General features: G+C 40.0%; 1 long non-coding RNA gene across 2 annotated transcripts in view; it reads right to left on the bottom strand.

The window, feature by feature from the left end:
- LOC117358976 overlaps window positions 1-19,282 on the bottom strand; it is a 32,864-nt gene extending 13,582 nt beyond the window's left edge. For both annotated transcript variants that reach the window (XR_004539132.1, XR_004539133.1), the window contains exon 1: window positions 19,060-19,282. This is a non-coding gene — a long non-coding RNA (uncharacterized LOC117358976). The remainder of the gene's footprint in view (window positions 1-19,059) is intronic.
- Window positions 19,283-22,878: the final 3,596 nt, after the last annotated feature.

Raw genomic sequence — 22,878 nt, 5'->3', positions numbered from 1 at the left:
ATGGAAAATTTCTCTTCACTGACAGATTGTATACAGCTCTGTTATTGCTAGTGGGTAATTTTGGAGGCACAATTTAAGGCCTATAGGGAAAACTGTGCTACACCTGAAGATAACAGTTCATTCAATAACAGATTTATTGTATTTTTCTGAACATCCTGCATGTTTACTGCATGAGTCTTATATTCTAATTATATTCCTCCCAATATTCAATACTATTTGACCGGCTGGGATGGCTCTTGGCTGGTCAAATAGCACTTAACCGGATAAGTGCTACTATTTAGTGCAAGATGGCTGTTAAATATTAGTGCTTTGCAGCTAGCCCAGTCAATGACTATATTGCATGACATAGCCAGTTAGTTTATGTTTATGCTTATTAAAATTTGATATTCCACCAAACCTTACATAAGTTCTCAGCAGATTACATTAAAATGACATAAATAAAAACTAAAAAGAACTTCATAATGTAAAGAAAAATCCTATTCTCATAAGTCATATCTAAGATACATTCAAGTCCATCCATATATAAAATTAAATTAAATAGTAGGTCAGTTGCCTGTGAACATCTCAAATTAATGAATGTGATCAGAAAGGAATCAATATCAAATGCCAATAGCTAGTTAGTGTCAACATTCATTGGCTGACCAGCTAAATATAAAGGTAGAAGCCACCAGATAGACTTACATACATAGCACGTCTACCTTTGATTGCTATAAATTAGTCAGTCAGGTGATGAATATCAGCTGAACTGGCTATGTCAAAAATGACAACCCCCCCAAAAAAAAACAACAAACAACAAAAACCCACCATAAAACCCCCAAACAAATAGAAATTCAATGTCGGTTGCTGGATATGACTTGGCATTACATTTCCTGATTTGCCACTGACTGCAAGTGGGACTGAATATCAGGCCCACTCTTTTATCTTTGGCTGCTTGCTGCTGTTTAATAACTTAACTTTTATTTTTTATAATTATTACCTTTTTTCATTGTTGGCCAGTATTGTTCAGTAGCTAGAAATTAGATCCGTTCACAGGGGAATGTAAGTAAATAAACAATAAATTTAGAATGCTAACCAAATATATTCTATTACACACTTTAACATTCCTCATTATCTGTTCTCTAGTAGCAGGCAGTATCACTGTAATACTCTCCTATTACAGTTCCTCAAGACTAAGCCCCCTGATGGCTTTCCTTGTTTCCCAACCCCACTCCACCCTGTGGACTCTCCAGACCTACCTAGCAAATCCCATGGGGGTGTAATGGTGTCAGGGCAGGAGTGATCCCCATGTCCTCCTTCCCATTCCGGTTCCAAATTCCAAATGGCACCTGTGACTTATAATTGGAGCTGCTGTATAAGAGCAAAGACTTTGTGTACAACTATGAGTAGCTTACAAGCCATTTACTGCCACGGCCTTCATATAGACCTTGTTGTTTCTTATGTTTAACATTAGAAATATTTTTTCACCTCCATTCTGTTCCATGCCCTTTTCACTTCTATCCTAAACTATTTTAATTTGATCTTCACAGATCTCTCATTGAATCTTTAGTCTCCAAAACTGAGCAGGATGTCTTATATTCTGCCAATGTCACTATACCACGATCAAAATGCATTAGGGATTTAAATTCCCACATGTTGCAGATCAATGAGATGTGTTTAGCATTTTGTTACTATGTAAATATCATACTGCGACTTACAAAGCCGCAGCCCGAAGACCCCAGCTCAGCAAATCAGGATTCCACAAAGGCTTAGTTGTCCCATTGGCTCCAGAGTCCTACCCATCCCTCACGCCCCCTAAAGGGTCTACCATGTGAAATATTGATGGTCCAGCAGCTCTTAGGGCAGGAGCAATGCTCAGTCGCTCCTGCTTAGTCCGGCATCATCCTCAAAATGGCATCACAGCAGTAGTCTTGTGCAACTACCACTAGGATTTCCAATTGAAATCCTTTATAAGACTACCTACAGCATATAGGGCTCCTTTTACTAAGGTGCGCTAGCGTTTTTAGCACACGCAGGAGATTAGCGCGTGCTAACCCCGTGCTACATGGCTAGAACTAACACGAGCTCAATGCTGGCGTTAGCGTCTAGCACGTGCGGCATTGTAGCGCATGCTATTCTGCGTGTTAATGCCCTAACACAGCTTAGTAAAAGGAGCCAATAGAGTTTTCGTCACATATAGGTCAGGCCAGAAGATAGCAGTGTGCATTATTTTGTAGTCTCAAACTTTAAAAAATTATCTTTCCTTGGAAAATAAATTTGGAAACAGTGAGAAGATATAAATATGACTTTAAGTGTAGTGTAATTTATGTATTACTGAAAGAACATTCCAGGTAATTGTTACTTAGGTCTTGGAAAAGAGTGCTGCACATCCAGAGACCTGACCTGGTTCATTAGAACACTTTCATTGTGCATCATGACCTTGGGTGGTTCATTCATTATACTTTTGCTCAGGCTTATATTGTTCATAGTTTTGAACAGATTCATGTTAACTATATGCCGTAATTGTACTGTGCTTGAGTTTAATCTACTATAATAAAACGCTAAGCGCACATATGCACTCTTACCTACGTGATCCCTGATCCATGATCCGTAGGTCTGTGGCTGGCAGGAGTATGCATGCACGCTTCGACTCCCCCCTCACTCACTGTAAGGCAGCACTCAATGTAAGATAGTTCGTCATCGTCACCCCCCCGGCGCACCCCTCCTCGGCGCACCCAAACCCCCGTTGACCCTCCCACTGCGAGATGACCACAAACCTCCCGACTCCAGCAGTGTCCGCAGTACTCTAAACACGCTGCTTTGTGGCCTTCTACTGCCCTGATTTCCTCTGCCGCGTCCCTGATGACATCGAGGCAGAGACACAGCAGAGGAAATCACGGGCAGTAGAAGGCCGCAAAGCAGTGTGTTTAGAGTGCTGCGGATGCTCTGGATCCGGGAGGTTTGTAGGTCATTTCGCAGTGGGAGGATCAGATGGGAGGGCCAGTGGGGTCTGCTGCACGGCGGCTGTAGTGGCGGGGAGGGGGAGATGGAAACATGCTGCTCAACAGTTCTACAGCACAGGGGGATGGGAGGGAGGGAAGGATAGAAAAATGCCGGGTTCTACTGTATGGGGGATGGGGGTAGAAATGGAAAGATGCTGCTCAAGGGTTCTACTGCACAGGGAGATGGGAGGGAGCAGGCAGGCTGGCTTCAGGGGGTGGGGGTAGGACAAAGTCTGGAAGGCAGTGAGTGGGACATAGGAAGTAGGCACTTGGGGCACTAAGGTCATAGGAAGGGGAACTGAGGGCACTAAGGACATAGGAGGCACTGGAGGGCACTAAGGACATGGGAAGGAGGCACTGGGGGCACTAAGGATATAGGAAGGGTACTAAGGACATGGGAAGGAGGCACTGGGGGCACTAAGGACATAGGAAGCAGGCATTGAGGGCACTAAGGACATAGGAGGCACTAAGAGCACTAAGGGCATAGGAAGGAGGCACTGAGGACACTAAGGACATAGGAAAGCGGCACCAGGGGCACTAAGGACATAGGAAGGAGGCACTGAGGGCACTAAGGACATAGGATGGGACACTATGGATATAGGAAGGGGGGCACGGAGAGACAGGCAGGCATGGTGCAACAGAGAAATACAGGCAGGCAGGGGGCCAGGGAGACAGAGACAGAAAGAAAGACAGACAGACAGGGGGCCAGGGAGAGACATAGACAGAAAGAATGACAGACAGACAGCGTCCAAGGAGAGAGAGAAAGAAAAAAAAACCCAGACAGACAGACATCTACTCTAGCACCCGTTAATGTAACGGGCTTAAACACTAGTTTTATATATATTTTTTCTGCATAAAAACCTGTTTTACATGCATAAGGGCTTTTATAAAATTACCCCAAGTATCACGCATATAAAAGTATGCACAGTGATGAGAAGGCACTTACTTTTAAGTGACCTATATGTACATAGGGCCTGTTCTGGGGAAGAGTTTGGATGGAACATAGGTGGAGTCATGATTTATATTTGTACATGATAAAATATGTGTGTGCACATATTTATGTAGTGAAATTTATGCTTACATTTTCATAAAAAACAAAACAAAACATAAATGTCCAAAAAGCATCCTAAATCAGGACTTGAATGACCTAATTGCCAAGACATCCAAGTGCTGTAATTGAAATAATTTTCTGTACATCTAGTAAGGTGTTCCAGCCTCTGTACATTCAGAGCACGAGATGGGCATGGTGGAGGCGTATTATGTGCGAGCATTGGGCAGTCTCGTGACGATAGAGGGAGGGATCATTGAGATGAGTAGACATATGTTGTGATTCTAACAATTTAATAGATTGTTCTAAGTGTTTTTCCTTTTGAAGTTGAGATTTTTTTTTCCAGGCTGATAGCTTGATGAGTTCTTCTCTTAAGGAGGCTTTATACGCTTCCCATATTACAGCGGGACAAATCTCAGGGTCAGAGGAGTTGAAATCAAAGAATTTGATTGTAAACAGTCTCAGTTTCTCAGAGATCTCATCATCCAAAAGAAGATGATTATTGAGTCTCCACGAGGGAGTGGTAGATCCTGCGGAGACACGGTAAGATGTAAAGAGATTGCTGCGTGGTCCGTAAGAGTGATGGAATGAATGATGGAGTTAGATAAAGAATGTGTTAAAGAGGGAGAGATTAGAAAATAGTCTAGTCTAGAATAAGTTTTGTGTGGATGAGAAAAGTGAGAGTACTCCCTGCCCTTGGGATCTAGGAGACGCCAGGGATCCACCAGAGAGTAATTAGTTTTCAGGTTGAGGAGTTCTTGATGGGATTTAGATTTGGAAGGTTTACAAGTGGAAGACCTATCAATAAAGAGATCTTGAGGTTGGTTAAAATCGCCTCCAACAATAATGGAACAGGTAGAGAATGGTAATAACAGGGTCTGAAGATCTCTAAAAAATTGTGGATGGTCCAAAACTGGCACATAGATGTTGAGAAAAATATATTAGGCCGAGTGCAGCACAGCATGGATTAGACACTACCTTCCCTCCAAGTCAGCATTATGGGACAGGACACTAAGTGGCAATTTATCATGGAAGAGAATGGAAACTCCATTCTTTTTATGAGGCGCCGCTGAGGAGAAGTAGTGAGAAGAATAACCTTTAATATTCAGTTTAGAAGCTGCAATGGATGGAAGGTGAGTCTCCTGTAGAAAAATGACATCCGGGTGCTTACCAGTGAGATAGTGGGAAACCTTCTTTCTCTTAATGGGGTGAGTCAGTCCATTAACATTGTAAGACAAAATATGCAAATCAGCCATTGGTAATAATACAGCAAAACATATCATGAATATCTTGGAAGCCATGTAGTATATGAACTAGAAAGTAAGTAGAAAGACAGCGACCACTCTTGCAGAATAGGAGAAGACGAGAAGAAAAAAGAGAACAAAGAGACATACAAGGCAGGTAAACACATAGCATAGCGAGATAAAAAGCCACACTAACATGTACAGAATACAACAGTATGTGGGTGTTCCCGATGGAGCTGATGGTAAATGCTAGGAGCAGCCTAGGAAGCACTACCACACTAAATAGAACAAATAATAATAGATAGGAGAATGCAGGTGAATGAAACAAGCCAAAACTTCAGCATCTGTTCAAAAGCAGTAATCACTGCATCTTCAAGGAATCTAGAAATGCGCAGAGATCTTCCGGGTCAGAGTAAGTGGTGGTACGATTGTTAAAAGTTACCCTCATTCTGGCCGGGTACAATAGCCCATATTTGGCATCGACATCTTTAAGCCCTTGATGATATGAAAGAAACGCTTTTCTCTTGAGCGTAGTGGCTTTAGCCAAATCTGGCACAATGAAGAACTTCTTTCCTTGATGAAGTAGGTGCGGATGTGCTTTCGCAGCATTGATGAGTTGCAGGGCATGTTGAAAACGGAGAAGCTTAGCAACTATGGGCCTTGGTGTCTTGATATGTGCAGCAGGTTTAGAGGGCACGCAGTGCACCCGCTCGATTTCTAGCGGGACGTTGAAAGAGAGGTCCAGAATTTTAGGCAGGAATTCGGTCAAATACACAGCCATATCAGGGCCCTCTGAAGTTTCAGGAAGGCCGATGATTCTGATGTTCGATCTTCGATTTCGCTTAGATAAATCTTCAAAATCACGTTATAGGGAAGAAATAAGTTTCTCATGCTTATCAACCATCTGGAGTTTCGTTTGTATAGTTTTGGTGCGCTCCTCGAATGTGTTAATCCGATGTCGAGCGTCTACAAATTGCGAGTTAAGCGACTCTATTTCTTCACGAACAAGTTTAGTTTCTACAACTTGTTCCTCTACGATTTGCTTAACCGCTCTTATTTCTTTAAGCAAAAGGTCGAGGTGCGGGTCTTTCAATTTCAGCGCCATTTTATCTGGCGAGCCCGGGTCGGTTTTCAGCCTCTTGCTGCTCGTGGGAGCAGTCAGAGATGTATCCCCTTTTATATTTTTGGGGGGAGTCATATCTGCACGCTAATATGAGTATAATAGTGCTTTAAAGAGAGTAAGAGGCACCTGAATTCTCCTTAGAATCTAAGATATTGAAGTCGTGTGGAGGAGCGATTACCCCATGCATCTGATCACCGCTCCGGTCAGGCTCCGCCTCCCTCTTTAAATTGTTTTTTAACGCCCCTTTTCAATTAACAACACCGATTATGAAAAAATTAGATAGGCTAGGCACATCGATCTAGGTGCCTAACAGTTGGCACTTTTTATAGAATCAGGGCCTTTGAGAATTTAGTTCAGTTGTAGCATTAATCTGCCTGTATACAACAATAGCATTATATATGCAATATTTTTCTTCAGAGCTTTGAAGAAGGGCTTACTAGCTGCATGTACCTCTGCCAGCTCACACAGAGATTTTGGATCAGTGTTTACCTTCAATCCATACAGGCTATTGTTATTTTTCTCTTTGCGGTTTAATTAGATACCGTGCCAACCTAGGACCCCTGATGAAGGCATGTTAACCGAAACACGGACCGTGTCGGGTCCCTAGGTTTCTGAACGCAAGAAAATTGTTCACAGCTGGATTGCCTGAATATGCAGCACTAAATTTATGAGAATACATAAATACCCAGGGAAAATCTCAAATGCTATTTATCCAGGTAAACTGGCAGTATGATTTTAGTAAATTCTGGATTCACCATCAACCATAAGATATAGCCAGGCTGCCTCCTACAGTCTCAATATTAGGCCTATGATCTTTATCTGCTATTATTTTCTAAGTTTATATGTTTCAATGTACAGTATATGTTAAACAATCCACTAAGAAGATTACATTGGGAGATATATAGTACACCTTACCTTTAGGCCAAAAACTAAAAGAATTGTCATAATTAATTGGGTGATGCTGAATTCCTATTTACTCATCAATGAATTCACCAAAGCATTTAAGATGGTGATGTGGCATAGGGAGGAGCACTATTTCTGTATATAAATGGATCATTCACAAAGACAAGATCAAAAATTCAGATCCATTCTCATTATTCTGCATTGAGCTAGAGAGAGAGAGACAAACATGTCTGCCAAGGGTGGTAATGGTGCAGGACAGTGCAATCAGCAGATATCAAGCCAACAAAATCAAAGAAACAACTCATGCCAAAATAAAGGACAAAGCTATAATCGTAAGTTATATTTCATTATAATATAATGATTATTCCTTGTAATCTTGATATAGTTTGCAATTATTTTCCTAAGATAAAGGGGTCATCTTTCATTTTTAAGCATATCCTTAATGACATAGTCCTAAATCAATGGCCCTGTAACAGGACGATGCACTAATAGTTAGAAAACCCAGATTCAGTTTGCAAGCTTGGATTCAGCAATTCAGGGTAGCCTCTGAGATGGAAGGATGATATAACTGTCTAACAAATAGTGACACATATTATCTTATTTCTTATCAATTTATGAGGGGCTACTGAAAAGTTCTCAGCTCAACCAAGAAGAGAGAGCCATGAAATTACAAGTTATTCTACCCTTGTCTTTACACTTTTTGTTACATTTCATATCATTGAAATGAAAAGTGTCAAAAAAGTGTGGAATAACTTGTAGGTTTTATAACTCCACATCATTCTCTTCTTTGGTGGGCTATGAACTTTTCAGTGGCCCCTCGAATATCCTGTTTACAAATCTTAAGGAAATCCTAAACATTTTATACTGAATGGTTATCACGTACTCTTAAGTACTTTACCTATCTGTCCCGGCAGGCTCACAATCTAGATATAGCACATGGAGCAATTATCCAGTTTTAAGATTCATAGAAATAATACTAGATTTCAGGAGATAAAGTCTACATTTTCTGTTGGCGAACCCCAGGACTTTGTCCTGGATCCTCTCCTTTCTTCCATCTACACTTCATCCCTTGGTGCCCTAATCTTCCATGGCTTCCAGTACCGCCTCTTTACTGACAACTCCCAAATCTATCACTCAATGCCTGAAGTTTCTATGGAAATCTTGCCTGTCTAACATTGCCACCTGGATGTCTCACCGTAATATAAAATTAAACATGGCCAAGACTGAACTCCTTATCTTTCTTTCTAAACCTGCCACGTCCCCATTCTCTATCGCCGTAGATAACATCCATCCACCTTGTGTCATCTGATTGAAACCTAGGAGTTAACTTTGACTTGTCTCTTTTGTTCTCTTCATATATCCAATAGACTGCCAAAACTTGTTTCTTTCTCTACAATATTGCTAAAATCTAACCTCTCTTTTCTGAGCATGCTGCCAAAACCCTCATCCAAGTTCTCATCACTTCTCGCCTGCATTACTGCAATATGCTTTTCACAGGTTTTCCGCTAAGCCCTCTCTCTCCCCTCCAATCTGTTCAGAATTCTGCTGTACACCTCATATTCTACCAGTGTCATTATGCTCATGTTGCCCCTCTCCTCAAATCACTTCACTGTTCCCCTGTCCATTTCCACATACAATTTAATCTCCATTTACTCACCCACAGCTTCTCAGTATGTCTCCTCTCTTGCCTCTCCCTATACTCTGCCCAGGAAGCTCTGTTCATTGGATGAGTCTCTCTGCCAACTCCTGACACTGTCCTTTCTGCCTTGCTGCACCTTAAGCCTGAAACATCCTGCATTATTCAGTGTGTCGGGTTCCATCTCTCATGGTGTTCAAATCCAGGCTAAAAACCCACTTTTTTGAAACTGCATTTATGCTCTACCCTCCCAACTTTTAAAGCATCCTTCTATTACCATTCCCTTTTTACTCCCAAACCTCTATGTATAAGCCTATGTCCATCTTAAATAGAGTGTAAGCTCTTTCGGGCAGGGATTGTTTCTTGCGTGTTTGTTGTACAGCGCTGTGTGCATCTAGTAGCGTAATATATAGTAGCAGTAGTAAAACAAAAATATAAGCAGATAATATCAAGGCTTCACAGACTCACAGTTTGTATTCTATTCTACCTTATAGAAACATCTGTAATTAGCCAGGGGAGTCAGAGCTCACAGAGTTCTCAGGTCCTAGTGAATAACTCCTGCCAACAGAATAGTCAAGTGTCTGGACGGAAGTTTTGTTTCATTGCAATATGCTTTACTTAGAAACTATTAAAAAATATTGTTTCATCTTTAAAGGTGTTTACTTTCATGGAATCATAGCCCTATTTTTGTTCTCTATCTTTAGAAACATTTACATCTAGTCAGGGCAGTAGCTGTGGAGGACAGCAAAGCCAAAGCTCAGAAAGCTCTCAGGTTGTAGTGAACAACTCCTGCCAACAGAAAGGTCAAATATCTGGCCGTAAGTTTTGTTTCATTTCAATATGTTTTACTCAGTGGTGCAGCGAGGGAGGGAGGCACCCAGGGTGGTGGTGACCCCTACCCTCTTCTACCCCCCCTGCTCCTTCCCCGCCCCTCGCCACATGTGCGTACCCCTTCCCTTCCCCCATAAGTCTTTAACTTCCCTGGCACAAGCAGCAGCTTCAACATGCTGTTCATGCTCAGTTTTCTCTCTGATGTCATTTCCTGGTCCCACAACCAGGAAGTGATGTCAAAGAGAGTGCCAAGACCAGTACAAACAGCAGGTTGAAGCTGCTACTTATGCTGGTGAAGAGCTAGAGGTACAGGGTTAGGAAAGGAAAGCACATGTGTGGCAGTAAAGATTGGGGTTAGAGAGGATGAGAGGTGGCAGCGCACACACCAAGATGGCAAATGGGGTGGTCCATCCCAATCCCCCAAATACTTAAAAACTATTTATAAAATTGATTGATCTTTAGAGATTTTTACATTCAGAGAATCATAGTTCCTTTTTCTGTTTGATGTCTTCAGAAACATCTACATCTGGTCAAAGCAGTGGCTTTGGAGGACAGCAGAGCCAGAGTTCACACAGCTCTCAGGTTGTAGTGAATAACTCCTCCCAACAGAAAGGTCAAGTGTCTGAACGTAAGCTTTGTTTCATTGCAATACTTTTTCTCTAAAATCTATTTTTAAATTATTTATTAATCATTAAAGATGTTGACATTCATAGAATCATAGACCTTTTTTGGTTCTATATCTTCAGAATCATCTACTTCTGTTCATGGCAGTGGCTGTGGAGGACAGCAGAATCAGAGCTCCCAGGTTTCAGTAAATAATTCCTGCCAAAAGAATAGTCAAGTCTCTGGACGTAAGTTTTACCCCCTCTTTTACGAAACTGCAATAGCAGTTTCTAGTATGGGGAGCCATGCTGAATGGCCCACGCTGCTCCTGACGCTCATAGGAACTCAGTGAGCGTAGGGAACAGAACGGGCCATTCAGCGAGGCTCTCCGTGCTAGAAACTGCTATCGCAGTTTCTTAAAAGGAGGCCTTAATCTTTACAATCACTTTTTCCATAGAAATGTGCTATTTTTGTAGATTTCTGCATTCATAAACATTAAAAATGATTTAATACAATAATATATAATTATATTATTTTGTGAGCCGCTTTGGCTAAAAGCAGAATACAAATGTTTTAAATAAATAAATATTATTGACAATGTAATTTTATTTAATTTCATTAAAGACTAAGGGCTCCTTTTACGAAGGTGCGCTAGGGCCTTAACGCATAGAATAGCATGTGCTAAATTGCCATGTGCGCTAGCTGCTACCGCCTCCTCTTGAGCAGGCGGTAGTTTTTAGGGTAGCACGCGCTATAGTGTGCGCTAATCCAGTGCATGCGCTATAAACGCTAGTGCACCTTTGTAAAAGGAGCCCTAAAAGTTCATAGTTTAATTATTTCCTTTACAATTAAAGGCTCCTTTTACTAAGGTGGGTTAGGGCCTCAACGCGCAGAATAGCGCATGCTAAATTGCCGCGCACGCTGGACCTTAACACCAGCATTGAGTTGGCATTATTCTAGAAGTGTACCGCGCGGTGTAGTGCGCGGTAATTTCATGCGTGCGCTAAAAATGCTGGCACACCTTAGTAAAAGGAGCCCTAAGTTTTGCGTACAAATCTAGTTGTAACTCCTCTATAAAGAAAGTATGAGGGACTGCTGAAAAATTCTCAGCCCAGCGAACAAAGTTGGGACAGTCTCTTATAAGGTTGGGCTGAGAACTTTTCAGCAGCCCCTTGTATTTCTATTATTGTATTTCTATTATTCTATTATTGTATTTCTATTATTGCACTGATAGTGTTTTTAATCCCTAGAAGAAAGGGGAATCCAACTTATACTAAACAACCAAATCTACTACAAAGGCTTGCAAATTGATTGGCCAATATAAAATTGTAATATGTGGGTTTTGGCCAAAGATTGTAGTTTAGTACATAGCTATCATTTAAAAAGTAAAATCATAATTCATATTCTTTTCCATTCTATTTTATCAGAAACATCTACATCTGTCCAGGGTAGTGGCTGTGAAGGACAATCAAGTCAGAGCTCCCAGAGCTCTCAGGTTGTAGCTGGCTCTTGCCAACAGAAAGGTCAACTCTCTGGACGTAAGTTTTAATGCATTTTTTACAATTGTCTATAGAAAATTTTTACTGTGCTATCTTTGGGTATGTCTGCATAAATAAACTCTGAATGTATACAAGGGTGTTTTGAAAAGTTTGGTAAAAAAGCAATTTAAACAGTGTAGTCTCCATCTCCAGAGAGTTTCCAGTTTTATTGTACACTATATTTCCTACAATATGAAAACAATTAGAAACTCTTGACTAAGAGTTTTAATTTCACTCATGATTAATGGTTCATGGCCTATTCTTAATGAGATATTTTCATGACAGAGGTTTGACCATTATCAAATAATACGTAAGACATTGCTATGTAGAAAATTGTGGTTTAATTCATAACATTAGCATTCACATTCCCGTCACCTGGAACTGAAAGCCAATCACCATCCATCAATAATCCATCACACAACTCAATTTTATTGGAATAAATATTTGGCTACAGCTTTATTCTCTATCTGAATATTATCTCCACTTAAAAAAAAAATACAAAAACATAACATCATCACACATGGGGGAAGGGATAATTTTTTTCTGAAGAGACTGCTCTACTCTTTGCCTTTCCTCACAGAACTCACTCCAGCCTGCCACAACATCCAACCAATCTCTTCACTGCTCCACCCCATCATCTTAGAAACCTCCCTAATCCTGTTTCTTTCTTACAAGCTCTGTCTATTAACCCTTTCTTCCCTCCTCTTATAAACTTGTCAATCCTTATTCTACTGACCCTTGACATCATCTCATATATTCCCCTCACCTGCTGCCTCCCCCCCCATTTCACCCACATCACCATCCAATAAATATTACCAGCAGGTGACATCAGCTCAGGTAATGTTATATCACACCAGATGAATCTGGTGTTCTTCTGAACTATAGTTTCAAATTTTCTGGACAACCAGAAATTGGAATGTTGAATTGGTAGAATTTTTAATTCCAACTATGACTGAACAGTGAAATATACTGTTTAGTTTTAGTTTAAATATAAATTGAGTGGCCAAAAATTATAGCTATGTATACTTGTCTATCCTGTAAAAAGTTACAATTGAGCAGCAAACTCCAGGTGCAATACAGGTGCACAGAATCAAACACCTTCTGTTTTATTCTATTTTATCAGAAACATCTACCTCTGTTCAGGGCAGTAGCTGTGGAGGACAGTCAAGTCAGAGCTCTCAAGTTGGAGTTGGCTCCAGTCAACAGAATAGTCAAGTTTCTGGACGTAAGGTTTAATGCATTAGAACAATTTTCCTTAGAAAATGTTTTTATAAATCACAATGCAATTTTGTTTAATTTGACTCAAGATTTAGGGCTCCTTTTATCAAGCCGCGCTAGCAGGGTTAGCGCGTTGTACATTTCATCACGCGCTAACCCCCGCGGCCAGCTAAAAAACTAATGCTTGCTCAATGCAGGTGTTAGCGGCTAGTGTAGCAGGCAGTTTAACGTGCGGTATTACGTGTGTTAAACCCCTACTGCAGCTTGATAAAAAGACCTCTTAGGTATCTTAAAATCACATTTCCTCCTACTGCGCTTTGAATATATTGAGTCAACTTCATCTTCCAAGGGTAGATATGATGGAGGACAGTACTCATAGGATGTATCTTTTGATTCATTCCAAAATAAAAGCCAAACTAAAGAAAAAAATTATACAACACATTTATTACACAGAAAAATAACCCATTATGGATGAAGAGGACCATAAAGTAATTGTACCTAACTCCTTTAAGAAGCAGCCCAGGAGCATTAGACTGCAAATTTAAAACCTAGTGGTTCTGAGATGGAAAAATAACTCAAGCTTTTTCCAGCTTTAATGTTACTTATGGTATCCAGTTCAAGCTATATTATGGAATTTCCATAGTAATGAGGTATTTTCCATTTAATTGATTGCTTTGTCCCTTCTTAGTAGTTATACTTCAGTTAATATGCTAATCCTGTGTTAGGTTTTTAGATCACTATTAGTTTTAAGTTCAAGTTTATTTAAAATTTCTTATACCACCTAATCAGACTTCTAGGCGGTGTACAATATTATAGATTGGATTTTAGACTGGACATTATTGGCTACAACATTGTCCTAAGGGTTTCATTTTTTGTTGCAATATTAATAAAAACATATATTGACTATAATACAAATTTAAAATTGTTAGACATCTATAGGAGTAGTTAATACAGTCAAGGAGACTTTAACCAAGGACAAACAGGAACAAAAGGAAAAAAGGTTACATAAATTAGATTTTTTTTTAGGACGTCTTGGTTAAGAATACTTGATAACTTTCCCCTTTCAGATTTTCAGTGGCTGAACTTGCAAGTTTATATTAATTTTCTAGTAGATTTCAACTTCAAACAATTAAATTTGGAATACATAAATATGAGGGGCCACTGAAAAGTTTTCAACCCAGCCAACAAAGTTGGAGAAGTCTCCATCGAGGTCTGTAGTTTTTCTACTTATTTCATTCCATCACAAAAATATGGAATGAAAAAAGTAGAAAATTGCTTGACTCGTGTGTATAGCTCTCGGTGGAGACTGCCCCAACTTTGTTCGTTGAGCGTGAGTACTTGATAAAGGCAACCTCTACTGTGGGCTAGCAAGATAAATGCTCCAACACTCATAGGAAGAGAGAGCTGAAATAATTCTGAAAGATTGTGGACAGCACTAAAGGAGTTTTACTCACAGATAGCTACTCTTTTTCAGTGGTATCTTCTAATATTCAGAGATACTTGTATTTTGTGGCCTCATAAATTGCTTCTTGAAATATAATTAAAAAGATATTTAAAAAATTTAAACAGAACAGAACTAAAATAAGAGACAGCTTTTCCAATTATAATTTTTTCTGTTCCACAATTTTTAGCAGGTGATTCTGTGCTTATCTCTCAGGCCCAGGGTTCTTCCCATGTTAATGATTGATGAAATAAATAAATAGCATTAGATGTCATCTAAATAATCATAAATAATTAACCAGAATATATAGTATTTTTAATTATACCAATTTTAGGAAGGAAATATTGAGGAGTATGCACCAGTATTGTTTCTTGTTCCAGGTGGTTGTCAAAACACAGACCAGCAGAAGCAAAGCACAGGTGGATCAAAGAAGTAAAAAGTCAACACTGAAACTTCACTTTCCACAAAACAGAATCAAGCATGTTATCCTCTTTGTTTAAATTGGCAATTATTCAGAATTCAAAAGATTAGTCTTTAATGTTAATTCCAAACAATATCTTGTCATCAAAAATCTCTTGTTAAATTCACTCAATTTCCCTGAAATAATAAAGCAATCCTAATAATTGAAATATATTATATTTGTCTGTACATCTCTTTATACAAACCTATATATTTTTAAAACCTTGGCCTTGGGTCTGTTGATTTCCTAACAGTTTTAGTCATACAAATGTCATAGTAAATCTTTGGGAGTGAATCACCTACTGTCTATCTTCAATCACAAATTTAACACATACTTATGGAAACTCACAGTATTTTGTTATTATTTATAAGCCACGTTCAAGTGTGAAAGAACATGATAAAGACCATATGAAGGTCATGCTGAAGAGTTCTCAGCCCAACTTCCTGCTGTGAATTTCAAATAAAGAGTGCCACGTGTATATGTTACCACAAACCCCTTATAGATCATGGTAAGCCACCCCAAAACCCATTATACTCACCTCTCTACCATCCCAATAGCCCTTATAACGGCAGGTGGCACCTACATTGCAGTAGAGTAGGGTTTTGGGGGTTTCTGGTGGTTTCAGACATTTCACCATGAATGTAGTGGTTAGAGTGGCTTATAGGACTTGCTACTCCTTTCTATGGTTCACTAGCCCACCCACCTGGCTACTTAAGACACCTGTGTGTAGGTCTACTAGGATTTCCCATACCAAATCCTACTGTTCTGGAGACAGGTATGCACTTTTTTATTCTGACTTTTTTTGGGAGGGTCAGGGGGTCAGTGAACAATGGGGGAGTGTGTGTGGGTCTTTACTTTGTCTGTGCAGTGGTTATCTGGTCACTTTGGATACCTTTTTGGCACTTATACCTATTTTCACATCGTTTAACTTACAATGTCTAAGTTTCCTCCGGGATGTCTAGTAAAACATTCAATTATTCCTGCAGGATGTATAAATCTAAGTCCACCCATAACCCGCCCAAATACTGCCCTGACCACTCCTTTGGATATGCCCCTTTCATCTCTGGGCGCACAGTGGCATTCAGAGGCACAAGAAGCCTTGCTAGACATCCAGAAAGTCGGTTTTGATTATTGGCACTTGGATGTCTTGTCTTTTATGACGTCCAAATGCTGACTTAGGCAGGTTCTTAGACATTTTAAAGTTTTGATTATGAGCCCCATATAGTAAGAGCAACTGGTTATGATTTTCCAGTTACTATTATAACACCAGGTATTGGAGAAGTAGTTCTGGGGAAGGGGTGTTTTTGAGAGCCTTCAGAGGGCCATTTATTGGTTAACTGAAAGGTGAGAGGTTGGGACTTTGGTTTATAAATGTGCCCAACTACGTAACCTATAAAAATTTACATTTACATTTGCATTAGATTAAGTTTTAATCTAGCTTCTTTTATTGCGAAAATACCTTTTCCAAATGTTCAAGCTGTTCTTCAAATGTTTTTGAAAAAAAAAAATATATATATATATATTTTTTTGATATATATATATATATATATATTTATTATTTATATACCACTTATATCTTAGTGGGCTCATAATCGAGAGAAAAATGTCCAAAAACCGGCCTAAGTCGGCACTTGGACGAACATTTCCCAAATACGTCCAAGTGCCGATAATAAAAACGGGTTTTGGATGTATTTGTAAATGACCTAGGCCTACATAGTGCTGCTGAACGACCAAAGCTAAACGGGGCGTTTTGAGAGGAGTGTCGAGGGCGAGAGTTGGGCGGGATGTGGGCCGACTTAGACTTAGTCGTACAGCATGTATAACCAAAACTTATACAGCCAACGATCGACGGAACTTGGACATTATGACTTAGACCATGTAAAACATGGTCTAAGTCACATAAACCCACCTAAAGTCACCAGATAAGCACTGAAAACACATAAAGCAGACCCCCCCACACTACCCCAGTGATCCCTGACCCCCTTACCCCCATAAAAATATTAATCACACCTTTAAAATTCAGCCTCCATACCATCATCACCTGGCTGACTGGCATAGGAAAGCCTAGTCATCCAGCACAGAGGCAGCTTAAGTCGTCTTGGGGGTGGGTTAGGGACTTATGGAGAGGAGGACCCATGCCCATAAGCCCCAGTAATCATTGATTTGATACTGAAACATGTATACTGTCCTATACATCCCAAAAACCCTTTTGTACTGGCATATAAGTGACTCCTGTAGCCATAAGGGCTATTGGGGTGGTAGATAAGTGGGTCTAGGGGATTCTGGAGGTGGTTTGGGGAGCTCACTGTGACCTATAAGGGAGCTGTAGGGAGGAGAAGCCATGGCACCCTTTTTGTGAAGTTTACAGCAGTGCCCTGTAAGGTACCCCACTATTTAGGTGGCATGTCTGGGTGTTCAGTCCATCACTTTGCAGACCCCTCCTATGTCCAATAGGGCTTGTTCTAGGCGTTTTGGACTTGGACAAAAAGTTGGACGAAAATGTGGTATAAAGATGGACGATTTAGCGGTTTGGACGATCAGATCGGCAGGATGTATAATTAGACGATTTTCAAAATGAAAAAAAGTTGGAGGTATTTTTCGAAAATGTGCCTTAAGCTGTTTTTTTTACTTTGGACGACTTGCGAAATGGACGTAAACGGACTTAGATGTCCATTTCAATTATGCCCCCCCCCCCCACGTGGTTTACATTCAGGTACTTTATCATACTTTATCATATTTCGCCCATCTATGTAACCTATAATAATTTACTTTTTTTTTTGGTTTAAGTTTTAATCCAGCTTCTTTTATTGAGAAAATACCTTTTCCAAATGTTCAAGCTGTTCTTCAAAAGTTTTTGAATATACCATAATATCATTTAAATACAAGAGTTATAATTCATACACAAGGAGGTGTATTTTTGACATGTCATCTAAATTCAAGTTTTGATGTTTTGCTGAAAGCATCCAGTAATCCAGTAGAGAATATTGCTATTTTTAAAAAACAGGAAAATATCTTTCCTTTTGTTTCTAATAATGGCCACTTCTTATATATTACTGTGCCCAGTGCATCTATGGGCTCCTTTTACTAAGGTGCGCTAGCATTTTTAGCGCACGCTACATTGCCGCATGCGCTAACCCCACGCTACATGCCAAAAACTAACACCAGCTCAATGGCTGCAATGCAGCGCGTGCTAAAAACGCTATTGCAGCTTAGTAAAAGGAGCCCTATATGTTTGAACCACTTTTGAAAAAAAAAAATTCCAAATGAAATGTGCACATAAACAAGACATTGGGACGTAGAAGGGCAAGCATTCTTAATAGACTAGCCACACAGACATGCCAGCAGAGCAGTAGACTGCCCAGAGCGTACTTCAATGAGATCCCCATAAAACGACCCAGTTACTCATCTACCAAATACCCATATATTGTATGGGAGCCCTCTAAAACCCACCCAAATCCTACTGTACCCAGCTGTACATCAAAACACTAGCCCTATCTGCATGTATCACCTCTATGTAGATACAGTAGACTTTGGGTGAGTTTTGGAAATCCCCTTCTCTATAGTCTACTGCATTGACCACTAGGCTAATCCAGGAACCTGCTTGTTGCTGTAATAGGACTGGCCATAATATCTGAAGTTGTCACACAGGCTTGTATTGCAATATAAACTTAAGATATACAGAAATGTAGAGATTGGATGAGGTAGTGAACTCTTCAAAAAGGTAGCTTCTGTGTTACACAGCTTAAAAGATGAAGCTTTCTGTTAGTTTCTTGCTAGAAAAAGTTTATTTTTGTAACATAGCTCATAGACCTTATAGAAGGAATTGAATATATAACATCAAGAGCAATGTCACAGTTATCTTACCATAAAAGAAATCAATGAACCAACAGGATTAGCCTGTTTAGAACAGAAAATAAAGCACCATAAGAACCTGGCTTAAATCTCCCTGCTGCTCCTTGTGATTATGAAGAGGTCACTTAACTCTCCATTATTTCAGGTTCACAAAACATAGTATATTGGAAGATTAGGTTCTTACCTTTGATAATCTATCTGGTAGCTTCTGGAGGGTTCTATGTGCAAAGTGTCCAATCCATTTCCACGATCCGGGACTTGCAGAAGTCCATACTTTTCTCACCATATGCCCCTCCTACTACTGAGAGAGAGACAGAGCCCCCTGCAGTTACATCAAAAAGCTAAGCAACTCTGGATAAAAGACAACAACAAAGGAGGAGGCATGGAGGAATCTCCCCAGGAACATAAGTACGGTCTGTTCTGTTCTGCTTTGTAAGACTAATTAATAAACAGCCAACAGGCAACACAAGGAACAGTTAGGAACAATGAGTACGCACTGGAAACCTGCCATCAGAAACAATTGTACTTAAGTAAGAGTGAAATTCCCACACAGGGCCCATCTGCTGGCTGAAATATACTTTGGCATGTAAGGAGAAAAAATGAGGCACGTGATTCATAAAAACTGAGTTTATAATGAGAGGGTGGGTCATATAGAACCTTCCAGGAACTAACAGAAAGAAGATCCGGGAAATTACAGACCGGTAAGCCTGACTTCAGTACTGGGAAAAATGATTGAAACAATTATAAAAAATAAAATTGTGGAACACATAGACAGACATGATTTAATGAGACATTGTCAACATAGATTCAGCCGAGGGAGATATTGCCTCACCAATTTGATTGAGTTCTTTGAAGGTGTGAATACACAGGTAGATAAAGGTGTGCCAGTTGATATAGTATGTCTAGATTTTCAGAAAGCTTTTGACAAAGTTCCTCATGCGAAAATTAAAGAGTCATGGGATAGGAAGCAAAGTTCAGTTGTGGATTAGGAATTGGTTATCAGATAGAAAACAGAGGGTAGGGTTAAATGGTCATTTTTTGCAATGGAGGACAGTAAACAGTGGAGTGCCGCAGGGATCTGTACTGGGACTGGTACTATTTAACTTATTTATAAACGATCTGGAAATTGGAATGACGAGTGAGGTGATTAAATTTGCAGATGACACTAAACTGTTCAAAGCTGTTAAAATGCATGCGGATTGTGAAACATTGTAGGCATACCTTAGGAAATTGGAAGACTGGACGTCCAAGTGGTAGATGAAATTTAATGTGGATAAATGCAAAGTGATGCATATTGGGAAGAATAACCCAAATCACAGTTACCAGATGTTAGGGTCCACTTTAGGAGTTAGTGCCCAAGAAAGGGAACTGGGTGTCATTGTAGACAATACAATGAAACCTTCTGCCCAATGTGTGGCAGCGGCCAAAAAAGCAAACAAGATGCTTGAAATTATTAGAAGAAGGATGGTTAACAAGACTAAAGATATTATAATGCCTATGTATCGCTCCATGGTACGACCTCACATGGAGTATTGTGTTCAATTCTGGTCTCCTTATCTCAAGAAAAATATAGTGGCACTAGAAAAGGATAAAAGAAAAGCGACCAAGATGATATAGGGGATGGAACTCCTCTTGTATGAGGAAAGACTATAAAACTTAGGGCTCTTCAGCTTGGAAAATAGAAGACTGAGGTGAGATATGATTGAAGTCTACAAAATCCTGAGTAGCGTAGAACGGGTACAAGTGGATCAATTTTTCACTCCATCGAAAATTATAAAGACTAGGGGACACTCGATGAAATTGCAGGGAATTACTTTTAAAACCAATAGGAGGAAATATTTTTTCACTCAGAGAATAGTTAAGCTCTGAAAATGAAGTGTCCATTTTTGAAACAAAAGGAAATATATTTTCCTGTTTTTTTAATGGTCATATTCACTACTGGATTATTGGATATTTTCAACAAAACATCAAAAATTGAATTTAGATGACATATCAAAAATACACCTCCATGTGTATGAATTATTACTCTTGTATTTAGATGATATTATGGAATATTCAAAAACTTTGGAAGAACAGCTTGAACATTTGGAAAAGATATTTTCTCAAAAAAAGAAGCTGGATTAAAACTTAACCCCCCCCAAATATATAAATTATTATAGGTTACATAGATGTGCGCATTTATAAACCGATGTCCAAACCTCCCACCTGCCAGATAACCAATAAATGACCCTCTGAAGGCTTTCTATCCATAGAAATCTCCCCTTCTCTAGAATTTCTTCTCCAATAACTAGTGGTCTAATGGAAACTAGAAAATCATAACAAGTTGCTCCTACCCTATGTGCTTCAAGGGTTACAATGGTACCTCTTGACCCTTAGCACTAGTCTCATCATACTAAAACTAAGGCCCTCTTTTACTAAGGTGTGCTAAGCGTTTTAACGCATGTTTGGAACGTGCTAAATCAATGCGTGCACTAACCTCTAATGAGTATATAGGATAGCATGCACACATTAGCGTTTAGTGCGTGCTATTTGCCACATGCTAAAAAGCATTGCGCACCTTAGTAAAAGAGGGGGTAGGGGGTCAAAAATGTATTATAAAGGCATTAAAAGTACCTTTGGTGGGGTGGGGACGATGGTGAAGGTATCTTCAGCGGGAAATCCTTGTTGATGAGGATGTAAGATGGGAAATGGCGTGTAATCAATGTTAAATAGACCCTAGTCGCTTTAAGAACGCACACAGGGGCATCTAAACATAGGCTGGAAAACCAACAATTAAGAACATAAGAATTTCCGCTGCAGGGTCAGACCAGTGGTCCATTGTGCCCAGCAGTCTGCTCCTGCGGCAGCCCTTAGGTCAAAGACCAGTGCCCTAACTGAGTCTAGCCCTACCTGCGTACGTTCTGGTTCAGCAGGAACTTGTCTAGCTTTGTCTTGAATCCATGACGAGTGTTTTCCCCTATAACAGCCTCCAGAAGAGTGTTCTAGTTTTCTACCACTCTCTGGGTGAAGAAGAACTTCCTTACATTTCTATGGAATCTATCCCCTTTTAACTTTAGAGAGTGCCCTTTCATTCTCTCTACTTTGGAGAGAGTCAACAACCTGTCTTTATCTACTAAGTTTATTCCCTTCATTATCTTGAATGTTTCAATCATGTCCCCTCTCAGTCTCCTCTTTTCAAGGGAGAAGAGACACAGTTTCTCTAATCTCTCACTGTACGGCAACTCCTCCAGCCCCGTAACCATTTTAGTTGCTTTTCTCTGGACTCTTTTGAGTAGTACCATGTCCTTCTTCATGTACTGTGACCAGTACTGGATGCAGTATTCCAGGTGGGAGCGTACCATGGCCCGGTAAAACGGCATGATAACCTTCTCCAATCTGTTCGTGATCCTCTTCTTAATTATTCATAGCATTCTGTTCACCCTTTTCGCCGCCGCCATGCATTGCACAGATGCCTTCATTGACTTGTCGACCAGTATTCCCAAGTCTCTTTCCTGGGGGGTCTCTCTGAGTACTGCACTGGACATCCTGTATTCGTGTATAAGATTTTTGTTACCGACATGTATCACCTTACATTTATCCACGTTAATGGGCCATGTTCCGGCCCATTTCTCGAGCTTGCTTATGTCACGTTGCAGGTCTTCACAATCCTTCTGTGTCTTCACTACTCTGAATAACTTCGTATTATCTGCAAATTTAATCACCTCACTCGTCGTACCAATTTCTAGGTCATTTATAAATATGTTGAAGAGCACGGTCTAAGCACCGAACCCTGCGGCACTCCACTCATGACGCTTTTCCAGTCCGAGTACTGTCCATTTACCCACACTCTCTGTTTCCTATCTGACAACCAGTTTTTAATCCACGTGAGTATGTCACTCTCGATATCATGGCTCGCAATTTTTCAAAGTAGTCGTTCATGCGGGACTTTGTCGAACTCCTTCTGAAAATCCAGATATACAATGTCAACCAGGTCACCCTTGTCTATCTGCCTGTTTACTCCCTC

The sequence above is a fragment of the Geotrypetes seraphini genome, chromosome 4, assembly GCF_902459505.1.
Source record: "Geotrypetes seraphini chromosome 4, aGeoSer1.1, whole genome shotgun sequence".
Taxonomy (NCBI): Eukaryota; Metazoa; Chordata; class Amphibia; order Gymnophiona; family Dermophiidae; genus Geotrypetes; species Geotrypetes seraphini.
The sequence above is the reverse complement of the archived record's forward strand: the minus strand, read 5'-3'. Positions and strand labels throughout refer to the sequence as shown.